At 41.2% G+C, this 12,623-nt stretch overlaps 1 long non-coding RNA gene across 3 annotated transcripts; it reads left to right on the top strand.

Annotated features, from left to right (window-relative positions):
• Window positions 1-5: 5 nt before the first annotated feature.
• Window positions 6-12,337, top strand: LOC149916041 (uncharacterized). 3 transcript variants are annotated; one of them, XR_016471139.1, is made up of 4 exons: window positions 6-420; window positions 8,210-8,317; window positions 10,221-10,342; window positions 11,239-12,337. It is a non-coding gene; the product is annotated as an uncharacterized LOC149916041 (long non-coding RNA). The 3 variants fall into 3 exon arrangements; XR_016471140.1 differs by lacking the exon at window positions 10,221-10,342; XR_016471138.1 differs by lacking the exon at window positions 11,239-12,337 and having other exon boundaries at window positions 10,221-11,206.
• The last annotated feature ends 286 nt before the right edge of the window (window positions 12,338-12,623 follow it).

The following is a 12,623-nucleotide window of genomic DNA, read 5'->3' as shown; positions in this document are numbered from 1 at the left end:
CCGCCCCCAACGCCTCGCTCCCGCCGCCATGTCGGCCGGTCCGCCGCTCGGTCCGTCAGTCGGGCAGCGCGCAGCGGTTGCTGTCGGTCGTTCTGCGGGCGCTTTCGGTGTGTTGTTCCTCCCCCCCCCCCGGCTGGCCGATGCCCTTAGGCCGCCGTACAGCAGAACAGCTGAAGTGACGCGTGGATCCTGTGAGCCGCTCTGCTGTTACGTTTGTTCTGTTCCTCTTATTTACCTGGCGGCCTCGTTTTTGTTCAGCTGTTCGTGGACTTCGGCTCCTTTTACGCACTGCCCGTTATCGCCTTGGCTTTTATTCCGCCTTTGGGTTCCTTACGGAGAGAAAAATGCAGCCCCACAGTCAGTGTGTGAGGTCACTAACAGCTGTAAGACGGACACCGCAGCGCTTTTATTGCGGGCCAGGTGAATAATTAAGATTTATAATTAAGCCTTCCAAGCCAGCAGGGCTGCAGAATCTTTTACCCATCAGCAGAGTGAAGCGACTGCAATTCTGCATGCAACAAACAGCAGCCGTTGGCATTTCACGTCATGAAGTAATGCAGGATAGAAAGCAATGTATTTTGTCTGTTAAAAGTCGTGAAAGATAGATTAAAAGGAAATGATTCATTTTGCAGCTGAGCCAAGATGTGTTAGTGCTCATCTTTTACCAAATTCTTCTGCAGGCCTCATCGTTACCTGTAGTTCATTAAGAAGAAATTAGTTAATATTACAGTTGAAATATACATGGGAATTATAATCCTGTCGGTTTCTGGAAGTCTGTGCAGTGAAAACTGGTGATTTATTTTGTGTCTTAAGAACTTTCAATCAGCTAGAAGTAGTATTTCTAAATGCTTACAAATAAGCTGGAATCACTGTTTTCAAACTGACTTACAGACTTTGGCCTTCTCTGAGAGCTCATTTTGGATCCACTGAGATGATCAGGGGACTGGAACAGCTCCCCTATGAAGACAGGCTGAGGGAGCTGGGCTTTTTCAGCCTGGAGAAAAGAAGGCTGTGGGGTGACCTCACTGCAGCCTTCAGTAACTAAAGGGAGCCTACAAACAGGAGGGAGTCAACTCTTAGAAAGGGTAGATAACAGCAGGACAAGGGGAAATGGGTTTAAGTTGAGGGAGGGAAGATTTAGGTTGGATGTCAGGGGGAAGTTCTTTCCTATGAGAATGGTGAGGTGCTGGAACAGATGCCCAGAGAGGCTGTGGATGCCCCGTCCATCCCTGGAGGTGTTCAAGGCCAGGCTGGATGGGGCCCTGGGCAGCCTGGGCTGGTATTAAATGGGGAGGTTGGTGGCCCTGCATGTGGCAGGGGGTTGGAGCTTTGTGATCCTTGAGGTCCCTTCTAACCCGGGCCATTCTATGAGTTTCCAGCGCTCAATTTTGGTTGTTTTTACTGTCCCGCTTTTAATAGTGTTTACACCTACTGACTGCTTGTTGACAATCAGGAATCATACTGGGCTCCTCCTTTTCCACTCACCTATCACTGGGCTTTGTTTTGGGTTATTTTGGTATCTTAAAAGCTCTGTGTTGACTCCAATTAAATATGAAAGCTATTGTGTACAACTGAGTAGGAGTCAGTGTTCCGTCCTTGTTTGCTGTGCCTGATGCATCAGAGAGCACACACCCCACGTCACTGACAATTTTGCAATACTGGGCCCTTGAGAGAGATTGTGTTTCATATTCAGGACGTTATTGAATGTATGGATGTGCTGTTGCTATTTAACAAGTACTGATGCATACAGAAATACTGCGGAACTGCTTGATAAACTCACTGATGCAGAGCTTTTGGTGTGGAGCATGTCCAAACCCGGACTGATACAGTCCTGCCTCTCTTCTTGCTGCCTTGCCAGCAGTGCCCAATACTTCAGATGGTTGAAAAGAGTAAGGAGTGCCATGTGCTGTCTGTAGGCTGCTCATCTCAGATGTGGAAAATGGAGACTACTGCCATGTGTGGCAATGATGAGAATTATCTCACAGATTTATGTGAAGTTCTTTACAGTCAGATTATTGTTTCTTTCAATTTCTCCTTCTCAGTTTACCTTATTTTGCCAGAATAACTGTGTTCTGGATCAGAGGCAGACTGAGGCTGCAGTCCTTTTTGCAATGCTAGTAAGGCAGAGGAAAAAGTGAGAAAAACATGTGGATGAGGAGGAAGTTGGAAATATAGACCCAAAGGAGCAGAGACGTAAGATGCAGAAGTGAATATGCGACACGCTTGTCAGGTCGCTGTAAGTGTAATTGGAGGAGTTAAAAAAAAATTCTTTTCCTGCAGCTTATGTTAGGTCTTCTTGATTTTCTACCTACCTTGGAAACCACTGTGAGTTACCTAAAAACACTGGCTTGTCTTTGTTACATAAAATATTGCCTGCTTGCTGCCAGAAACCTGAGACCGGAGTCTGCAAATACGGAATGCTCCTGAATGACTTCTCTGGAAGTGTTTTTGGTTGCTGTGGTGATTATCCATCTGTTTAAATACTTTATATGTGAGATTCTAAACTCATTTGTTGTGGAGATTTTCTTAAGTTGTGAGGAAAACAACATTAATGCCCAATTACCCCTGTGAATTTTGTTTTCTTTGACAGTTGCCTTCTCCATGGCGCAGCATTGCAAATCCACTTCTCCTTTCAAATACCTCAGGAAATGAGGTGACGTATCTGCATTATTTCCATTCACACCCATGTTGTGTTGTTTTTATCTTGTCTTTCTGTGGACAGTGTTTTGAGTTTTCTAGTTAATACCAGCTTATAAAAGAAAACAACACAAAAAAACCCAGGCAACTTCATAAAAGATATTTGTTTCATTTTAAAAGTCTCAGAAGAAAAAAATGCTGCATTTAAACTACCACCTTTTAAAGCAGTGTAAATGTTCTCACTTATAATAAAAGTAAGAACTGTTCAACCTATACTGTCCAAACAGTTCTTGTACATTTAAATCACCCATTAATAGTTTTGGCTTTTTTTTTTCCACTTGCTTCTGAGGCAACTTTTGAAATTTCCACCCCTCAGTGGCAGCATGCTGCATTCCCATTCTATGTCACTTGGGACTTAAATGTACTAGCATGTATTTTTTTGTGTCAGGGGTTACAGTGTTTGTTTTTATGACTAATAATGTGGACCTTGGGAGCCACATATCTAAGCGCCGTTGAGGAAATATCTAAACCTCTGTTAAAGTGTAATCCCTTTCAAGGCATGTCTATACAGGAGAGTAAAGACATCTGAAAGCTCTCAACTGCCCATGCTCCAAACTGCTTTGGAAGCAAGCCAGTTCCAGCATAGAAGTCCTTTGCCTTAGCTCTTGCCTCTACTAATGGCCCCTGTGACATTCCTCTGGTGAGTACAGCATGCAGAAAGCTGTATTTCCTTCAGAGTAGATACAGTGATTTGGGAAAACTATTGCCTAAAGCATAGCTCGCTTTAGAATACTAACGTTAAACAAGGGCAGGTTTCATGCATGCTCATTCTTGAGAATAAAGCCAGTGTAAGATCTAAACATTCATTTAACTCTCACTCAGGTCTCGAGTGAATTTTGCCCAAATATTCTTCAGACAGGTATCAAGATTTGCTTCTTTGTACTTGGTGTCTGAGCTTATGCTTATTGATGTTGGAGTTCTTGACATATCCTTTGTTCTATGAAGCTATATGAAAGAAGCCATAATTGGTTCTTAGACACCATGATATTTATAATCATTTAGAAACCTCAGAGAGAGCAATCATTGAGGGTTTTATAGATAGTCATCATCTTTATGAAGTGTAGGATCTATTTCTGTATTGTCTGTTGGACCCTGCTGAGAATCTCCATTGTCCTGCTCATCAAAAAGCTGCAAACTCAGCGTGGGCTCTGCTTCTTTCAAGGATATGTGCATACATCTCTTAGAAATCAGCAGTTACAGTTGTTTCATTAGGCCTCTAATAACATCTCTACTTCATTTTCCTTCCAAATATGTTTACTTCAGGGTTGACACTTATAATGTAATCTCAAAAGAAAGAGGCTCTCCTGACAGATTTACAGTTATTATAAAATATGATGCTATCTGCATACAAATGGACAGTAGGAGCTTTAAAGAGATTTTCCCTATTATTGCTGCCTAAGGAAGCAATAAAAATTTAACATTTACCATTGGGAAACACCTGCAGAGATTAAATTAAAACTAGATTATATGCTTATCAGTTAAATGTTACAAAAGCAAACTCTTTAGAGATTAACATAAAAAGCATTGCTATACAAATCTTATTAACGGCTTCACTCTCAGTACAATCCATTCTACACCTCCGCTGCTCAGTTGTTCTACGTGTGCAACTTATTAAGTCTTTGTGCAGCTGTACAGTGGGGAGGCAGGGCAGCCTTACTGAGGGCTCTGCTATCCTGCTGGCAAATGCCTATGTTGGTAGTTAGATTTGTCTTTAAAAGTTGACCTCAGGTACCGTTTGTCCTTCTCTTTCTGATCCTAGCCAGTTTCTGAAGGACTCTTCACATTACACGCTCTGTTTCTTGAGCATGGAACTGAGATGTGTTCTGGGCTCCTGCGTGGAGTTCTGCTGGGAATATATCTGGAAACCAAGCATCTTTGCTATTGAACTCTTTCTTTATTAAGGTCAGCAGGACAGAGGATTTTTAAAAGGCTGGGAGCGGAGAACAAGATACTGTTGTTGCTGATAGCAGATATCTTTATGCTTAGTTCGTGCAACCTTTGCTACGTGGTGAACATATTACAGAAATTAGAAATCTAGGAGGCATATAGGCTGGAGCTATCTCTGATCTGGAAATTCAGAAAGCTTCTGGATTTGGCATTTGCTGCTGCCAGCGTTTTGTGAGGTGCAGATAATCTTCAGACACTGACTTGAAGAGGGCACTGTCAGCATAGATACTACCTGTACCCAAACTGCATACACAGGGGTTAGAGCTTATTTCTCCATCTGGTATTATTGCAACTCCTGTAGCTCCAAGGCTTTAAAAAGCAACAGGCCTTTGGAGAATTCTGAACCACATGTGGGAATACACAACTCAGCAATAGCCACATCTTCAATTACTTACACTAAGGCTCAGGCCATAAAGAGCTTTGATTGTGGAGATCCAACTTGGTTTGATGGATCAGGAGAGCATGACATTGACAGGAGATTCAGATTGTTCATGACGTGATTGTAAAATAAATCTTGTCATTTCCCAGGGACAAATGCAAAGGGCCATGGTTCTGTGAACATTTCTCCTTTGGACAAATCTGACCTAGGGACCCCACGGCCATTTTTTCCAACCACTTCCCATATCCTCCATTCTGTCGGCACAGACCTTAACATTTAGGTGAGGTGAGTCGGGAGCATGGAAGGAATCCAACTTAAAACCTGTCAATTTAGGCTTATGAAAATATAAAAATGGAGCATTGATCTATAGGGATGGGGGATGCTGAGGTTAAAGAGCATAGCCAAAGACTGGGGTGCAGGAACTTGCTTTGCAGGGAAGAAAAATGTCTGTGCAAGCATGGCCTAACATTTTAAGTAATAAGTGTTTGTTGGCCCAGATGATATTCACTGAAAGAGGTTAGGGAGTGTTCAAACAAGTATATCCAGATCAGAGGGGTGGTAACCTATTGCAAAGCAATGCTCACAAGCCCCTGGGCAGACTGAGGGAGGACTCTTCTGTCAACACAGCTGGGTTTGGGAGGAGATATGTGTCCACAGACACAGCTCCCCGCACTGTCACAGTGTGCACCAGTCTTGCCTTATGCCTCACTCCAAAATGTAAGATAATGTGTCTTCCAGCAGTGCTGTGGCATGCAGTTTGCCCTCCCATGTACCTGAAGGGATGAACTGTACCTCAGCATTTTTATAACAGACTTTCTTTTGAGGGTAGGTGTTTGGTGACCAGCAGAAGCCATAGGCACATCCGAATTCGGGTGTGAGTGTGTTCTGTCATTTTATTTGGATGAATTACAGTATTTAACTTGGAATGGCCTACTCATGTCTTTTGCTTGACTCTCAGGCTCTGAGCTGTGTGAATTACTGACATGGGAATTTAAGATGTCATTTTTCAAAAATGACATATGTTTTTGTATGTACCTGTATCCAAGATGGGGAAACTACTTAACTGCAGTCTGAATTTTCCATAGTCAGAATAGTAAGTAATTCACTCCTACTGCCACTAGAGGTATAACATTCTCTTGAGCAAATACCAAAGGAAACATTTGGTTGGAAGCCTTGCCCGTATTAATATTTCATTTTTCAAATAATGCTTTTAATCTGTTTTTTTTTGTCTTTTTTTTTTTTTTTATGGAGGCCTCATCCTACTTTGCCTTTTCCTGTTGGGAACTCTTTCTTTTATTGAACTAAAGCTAACTACTTGTGAGATGAAGTGCCACTTTGTGATGAAAGGGTGAAGAACTGAGTGCTTGTTTAAGCTGCATAAAAAGCTAAATTATAGTGTCAGTCACTGTATTGTTCACCTGTACTGGCTCACATGCAAACTTGTACCAGCACATTCATAAATCTTGTTTCACATTGCCTGTTGTTCTCCTGGATATTTATGTTTATTCTGAAATGTAGACGTAAGAGAATATGATTTGAAATAATTTTTTTTTTATCTATTATGATCAGCTTTCACTTAGATAGAATCTCCCTTTTGAAACTCATTAAAACATCACAAAAGTCCCATGTCTCTGCCAGAGCTGGCAGAATTGTGGCCTACCCTCAGGTTTAATCACAGCTCTGCAGTATATGTGCTGCTTGAATGCAAGGCAGGGGATGGTTCTGAACCGAGCTGTGGGGATTCTGTGAGGAAGGAGAGGTTGACTAAATGAGGACTAACTGCAGCCCTGCTGGAGCACAGCCTTTAACTGTTTGAAGTTGGTAGACTTTCTTTCAGAGCTTCTGACACACTCAGCAGCAGCCTGCCAGCGCCGTGCTGCACGCACACAGGCTGGGAGCGGTGAGTTGCTGGAAGAACTGCCTACTGTGTCCCTGCACTGCTCAGGCCCTAGCAGCACTCCTGCTGTAAGCTGGCATTTCCACATGCTGCTTTTCACCTCTTCCTCACTTTTGCCTGATGAACACACTGATGGCAGCTAAGAAAGATGAGAGCGTGACAGCTTGAGAGTGAGTGTGGTGAAAGCTGGGTGCCTTGAGCTCTAGTCTGAACTGCAGCTCTCTTCCATCACAGCAAGCCCACAAGCAGTCTTTCTGCCATGGTCTTCTTTCAGGACTTGCCCACCTAACTCCTGGCTCAGCAACGAGAAATGGAAAAACTGGAAATCCCACGGTGAATGTTGGAGGGAGAGAGCTCCCTTAAGAGTTCTGTGAAGTTTAGTAGGTTATTTGGAGTGTAACTGAAAGTTTCAGAAAATACGTGCATTATGGATTTACTGAAATTTAGAATCTGTTGCACTGTAATGTGGTATATGCAGTATTTATCAGCACTGTGCTGTGTGGCTCAATACTGAAAAATTGTTCTGAAGGGAAAAATATTGAAGTGACACCAGATGCTCTCAGAAATGTTGCTTTTCCCCTGAAGTGAATATCTGACAAAGTTATTGATTTCTTGAAAGATTCAATTACCATAAGAGTGGGCCTTTGATGGCAAAGGTGTTTCCAGCAGAAACCTGCACACAGATCCTCTCAAAATTTCTAGTCTAGTACAGCCTTTGGGTTGCTTCTTTTCCAAATACGATGCTAACAGCACAGTTAAAACAGCACAGTACAGACAGTGCAGATACAGCACTTGGTGTATCTTCTATTTTAGTTTCTTTGTGCTCTCTGTAGTAAATAGTGATAAATTCGCCACAGCCTTACTACACTCACAAGAAATTTTTTAACTACAAAAAACACTTTACAAGTGAGATACTTTGGATTATACTAGGATAAAAGTTGGTAATATAATGCCACCAACATTATGGCAATGTGAGATATAAACTGGATCCACCAAATTTATTGAACACAGTAGCACTGCTATCTGACCTTGCTATTAGCAAGAATATGCCATTTAACAGCTCCCCTTGTATAGCTTTGTGGCATACACAATTATAGGCAGCAAATTTGATGGCAGAAGTAGTTGGTGTGCAATTCACTGGAGTGCTTCTATTTAACATAATGTTACTAACATCTTGTCTCCCAAAAATCAGGAGAATGAGTGGCAATCTGCTAAATTTTATCTACAATTTTGATAATTCTTCCAAATGATACAGTTCAGTGTCATCTTGACCTTTATGTTTTTCACAGCTAAGGGAACAGTTACATAAAAAGGATGAATGAACAACAACAAAAGAGGAAGGCTGGGATCATATTATCTGAAAACTGGAACCACTGCATTTATGATTTCCTATTTAGGTAAGGGAGGCAGCACTGAATAGTTGTTAAAGCTCATTATTGTAAGTAACAGAATAGAGATTCTGCTGTAATTTCTGTCATATACTTACTCTATGACCCTGTATAAGCATCTAAAACCAGGCTGCAAATGTCACCTCCTTTAAATTAGAAATGTAGTAGGTGTAAAAATTCTGAAAAAAAAATCAAACTTGTGACCAATAGTCAAAATTATGCTTTCTTTACTGGTAAAGAAAATAAGGCAAACAGCAGTCAGTTGTGATTTTCAGTGACAAAAGTACCTTTGAATCCTACTGATTTAATTTCTCTCCTAGTGAATAAGAATAAAACACTTGAACCATTGGAAGCATATTGAATGTGTTTGTTTATATGACTGGTAACAGTTGGGATTAATGTTTGTCACTGAACCAAAATATTGGCAAGTACAAAAGTAATACAAACGCATCACTGACTCTCAATCTTACTGGTCATTTATGATCTCCTTTATTGCCTTTCATATCTCATCAAAGGCACAACTTTCATACAAAGAAATATTTTAATTATTTGATATGCCCATAACTGTGGTTGGACAGAAGGCTTTCACTTTGTTATGATCCCAGACCAGATCTAAGCTCATCCGGAGAGCTTTCTCCTGTCTGTTGATACTGAGATTTAACATGGCCCTAGGAAACTCAGGTCAGATTTTTGACTTTTATCCTTGCTGTGCAGGATTTTGAGGTGGACATCTGCCAAGCCACTGGAAAAAGGTCTGGTCCTCTGGAGGGAACAGCTATTTGCTCTAGACCTTGAAGCCAGAAATTAATTCACTTTCTTCATTGAGGTCCCTGGCAATTGTCATGTTTAATCTCCTGGTTCAAAATTCAGATAGCATGGGAACCTGTTGGAGAAGCAGCAGGTTAGCCTCAGTGCCACACAAGCTCATTGAGTTTTCATTCAGCTGCTGTACTTGAGGCCTGCCTACTTCTGAGCTTAATCGTTCTTCAGATATCTTCTGAATTAACAATTCAGAACATTGACATATGCACATTTATGGAGTTTGCTAAAGCAGCTTGCTTATAGTTTCATTGACCTTGGAAGCAATAAGCAATAGTGTTTTCAGAGGGAGGACTGAGTTACTTTGCCATGCTAACTCTTGGTTCAGGATTTTTTCCTCTATTGCATGTTAAAATTTGTTTATGGTCTCTGTGACACAGTGACTGATATTGTTATCCTCTGATGTCTTTTGGAAATGTAACAGAAGCAATTTCCAGCTCATGATACAGGAAACTCCTATGTACCAGTAAATAAAAATTAAGATGAAAGCAGTATCTGTGGAGAGACCTAGATGTGAGAGTCGTGCCTGCATGCTTTCTTTGTTGGAGAGTGGCCACAAAGTGAAGATTTTTACCAAGCCTATTTAGATCCCCATAAATGGATTTTGGCAGGAGTCAGGATATGGCCACTGCCAGCTGCCTCTTGAGCATGTATATGTTCTATACCTCTGTGAAACTAACAATTAGGCTATGATGAGAAAGTAAATCTCAGTAGGAAAGAACAGTTAGCAAAACCCTAAAGCTCGTAAGTCATTCACTGACCTCAGATTTCATTCATTTTAATGAAGTTAGGGAAAAAAAAATATTGAGAAAGAAGCCATGGTGTAGACTTGGTCTATGAAATTAGATAGCACTCTTTTGACTAAAAGATTAGCTGAATATAATGCTTATACACAGACAGCTTTGTATAGTGCTTCAAGAATAGATTTAAAAAAAATAGAAAATAGATTTTTCACTTTGTACTTCAATGAAGATTTGCACCGACTACAACAGTCTACACCTTGTATTTGCAGCAAGTGCAGCAGCTTTCTGTAGCACTGTTGTAACACTGCCCTACCCTCTTTTACTGCCCTCCCTGTTTGCCACATCACCAGCTGCCTTAGCTTCTGATCTTGTGAACATGCTGGTACCAGAGCCTGGATGCAGGGAGCCATGGGACAGGCCTCTGAGTCTGAGCTTCTGAGCTTCAGCAAGCTGCAGCTTTGCAAGACGGGAAGTAAGAGTTCAGCTTGATAACAGATATCCTTTGCTTTTGTTTTGAAAATAGTAGATGAGTAAGAGAAATATTATGGTTTTATCTGGTATGCAGCAAGGCTTTAAATTTGAGTTTACTTACCTTCTATGCTCTCCACATATCCCTTGTTTGACCACAGGTTTTCAAACATAGCCATGGGAGGGTTACAGGGGTAATTGGCTGGCAGCCAAGGGACTGTATTTAATTAGTAAGGAATGCACTGACCATAGCAGTATTCCCTATAGGAGCCACAACCCACGTAACTACAGGTGCTGTCCTGCTCTCTCTTCAACCTCAGGGACTTTTCTTCTTCATGCAGTACTGCATTTTGTGCCACATATGGAAAAGAATATGCTCAGTGGTGGATGCTGCTATCAGAGTATTTCTATTTTCTGTTCATTGCTCTGCTAGAGATGCAGGCAGTATCTTTGCATTTTAGGGTCCTGCTGCCCTCTTAGTCTTACTGCAGGTGAATCCCTGACTGCCAAAATCTCAATGGATTCACCTCCTTTTGTATGCCTGTTTGATTAACCATTTCAGGACAGCTGGGCCTGATCTTACTGGGTTCATCTGGAGTTTCAAATGATTGATAACTGAGAATTAAGCTCAAAGTGTACCAGGCTAGACTGCCTAGAGCAAAAATATTCTTAGTCAAGGCCTATTAACTGAAATGTCTGCATTTAACTGAAGTTCTCTTTAGAAGGTGAGGCTACTTTCTCGTTTGTTGCTACTGGTCTGAAGTGATGTGCTTTAGTGCACTGAGTTATAATACATTGTTATTAATTTTTGTTTTGAGTAGTCTAATGGATTAAAGAACCCCATGTTGGTGCTGATTTTTAAATTGAAAATGTTAACTTGTATCTTTATGCTCATTTTAGATACATGAGGTGACTGTGAGTGCTTGCCACATGGCTCAGGTAAGCTCCAGTTGTATCTATGGAAGGACAATTTATGGTTTTAGTTGAATAATTTATATATCTTGTGTAATTCTGGCTCTTTCTGAAGGAATCTTGTTAGAACTGGGGTTCTCTGTGTGCTTGTTTGCCTTTAGTTCTACATTTTTATGACTACTTTTTCCAAGCGTCTTTTCCCTCTTTTACTTTAATACTTTTATTTTCCTGCAGTTTTAATTTCTCTTCTGTCTGTGTTACTTAATACAAGTGGGAACTGGGGAGAAGGGAAAAGGGGCTGTGTGGTCCTGGTAGGAATCTCCACATTGTAAGGACTGAGATATTAAACCTTGTGGGCACAGTCCAGTATTAGTGACTCTCTTCCCAGGGGAACCAAGTTGCAGCAGTGTTGGGCAATTTAGGACACCTCTGCCTTACTGCAAGTGTGATCCAAAGCTGAGAATACAAATGCTATGGAAACCTTGAGTCATCAGTGGCTCATCGCAAACTTCTGCTGTGCTTGGCCATCATTAGATTTTTTGGTCTTCAATCCTGTTTTCTTTTTTATGTGTACGTAAAGTCTGTGCCTAGCACTGATCGCCCTCCATGTCCTGTTCTCTCCCCCACTCTGCTGCTTTCTTCTCTATTCTATTTTGCCCTGCTGCAGAGTGGTAAAAAGAGGGAGCAGGAGGTGCATGTGTTGGGAGGAAAGGGGATGTTGGAGAAGGGATATTGAAAGGAGCAACAAGAAAGGATGGGAATACTTGGGCGTGAGGGACAAGCTGCCTGCCATTGGCACAGGGATACTACAGTACATAAATTGTGCAAAGCTGGAGAAGTATTGGGGTGATGAATGAGCATGATGTGATACGGGAAATGGCTGGCACAAATTCCCTGTTCAGTTGGATTTTCCTTGCAAAGACAATGGATTTAGTTGAATAGGGAATGATTAAAGTTTGAAAATGTTTCCGACTGTTCTGAAATTGTTTGGAAGAGAACTGCATTGTTATAGCTTTTTCAAAAAGGGTGGACAAAATCATAATTGCAAAGTCTTGCCTCTTACAATTGTTGCATATAAAATCTTTTATTAAAGTTACTTTTTTTTTTTTTTTTGTAATGAAACGGAATGACTTCAAGGTGGAGTTTGTTTTTTCTTTTGGTTGCATTTTTCCCTGACTTTTTGCTCTCTCAGGTAAATTGCTACTTGCACTTAATTATGGAGAGTGGTTGCTTGGAGGCCTTAATGTGCCTCTACTGTTTTGGAAAGAGTATCAAATTATTACTGGGGACTCTTTTTTTTTTATTATTTACTGAGAATGGAGGACAGCTGCAGTGTCTTCTCTTGCAAAACTGAATATGGAATACAGAGGCCA

The sequence above is a fragment of the Phasianus colchicus genome, chromosome 14 (genome assembly GCF_987193195.1).
Source record: "Phasianus colchicus chromosome 14, bPhaCol1.hap1.1, whole genome shotgun sequence".
Classification (NCBI taxonomy): domain Eukaryota; kingdom Metazoa; phylum Chordata; class Aves; order Galliformes; family Phasianidae; genus Phasianus; species Phasianus colchicus.
This window is presented reverse-complemented; position numbering and strand designations above follow the sequence as displayed.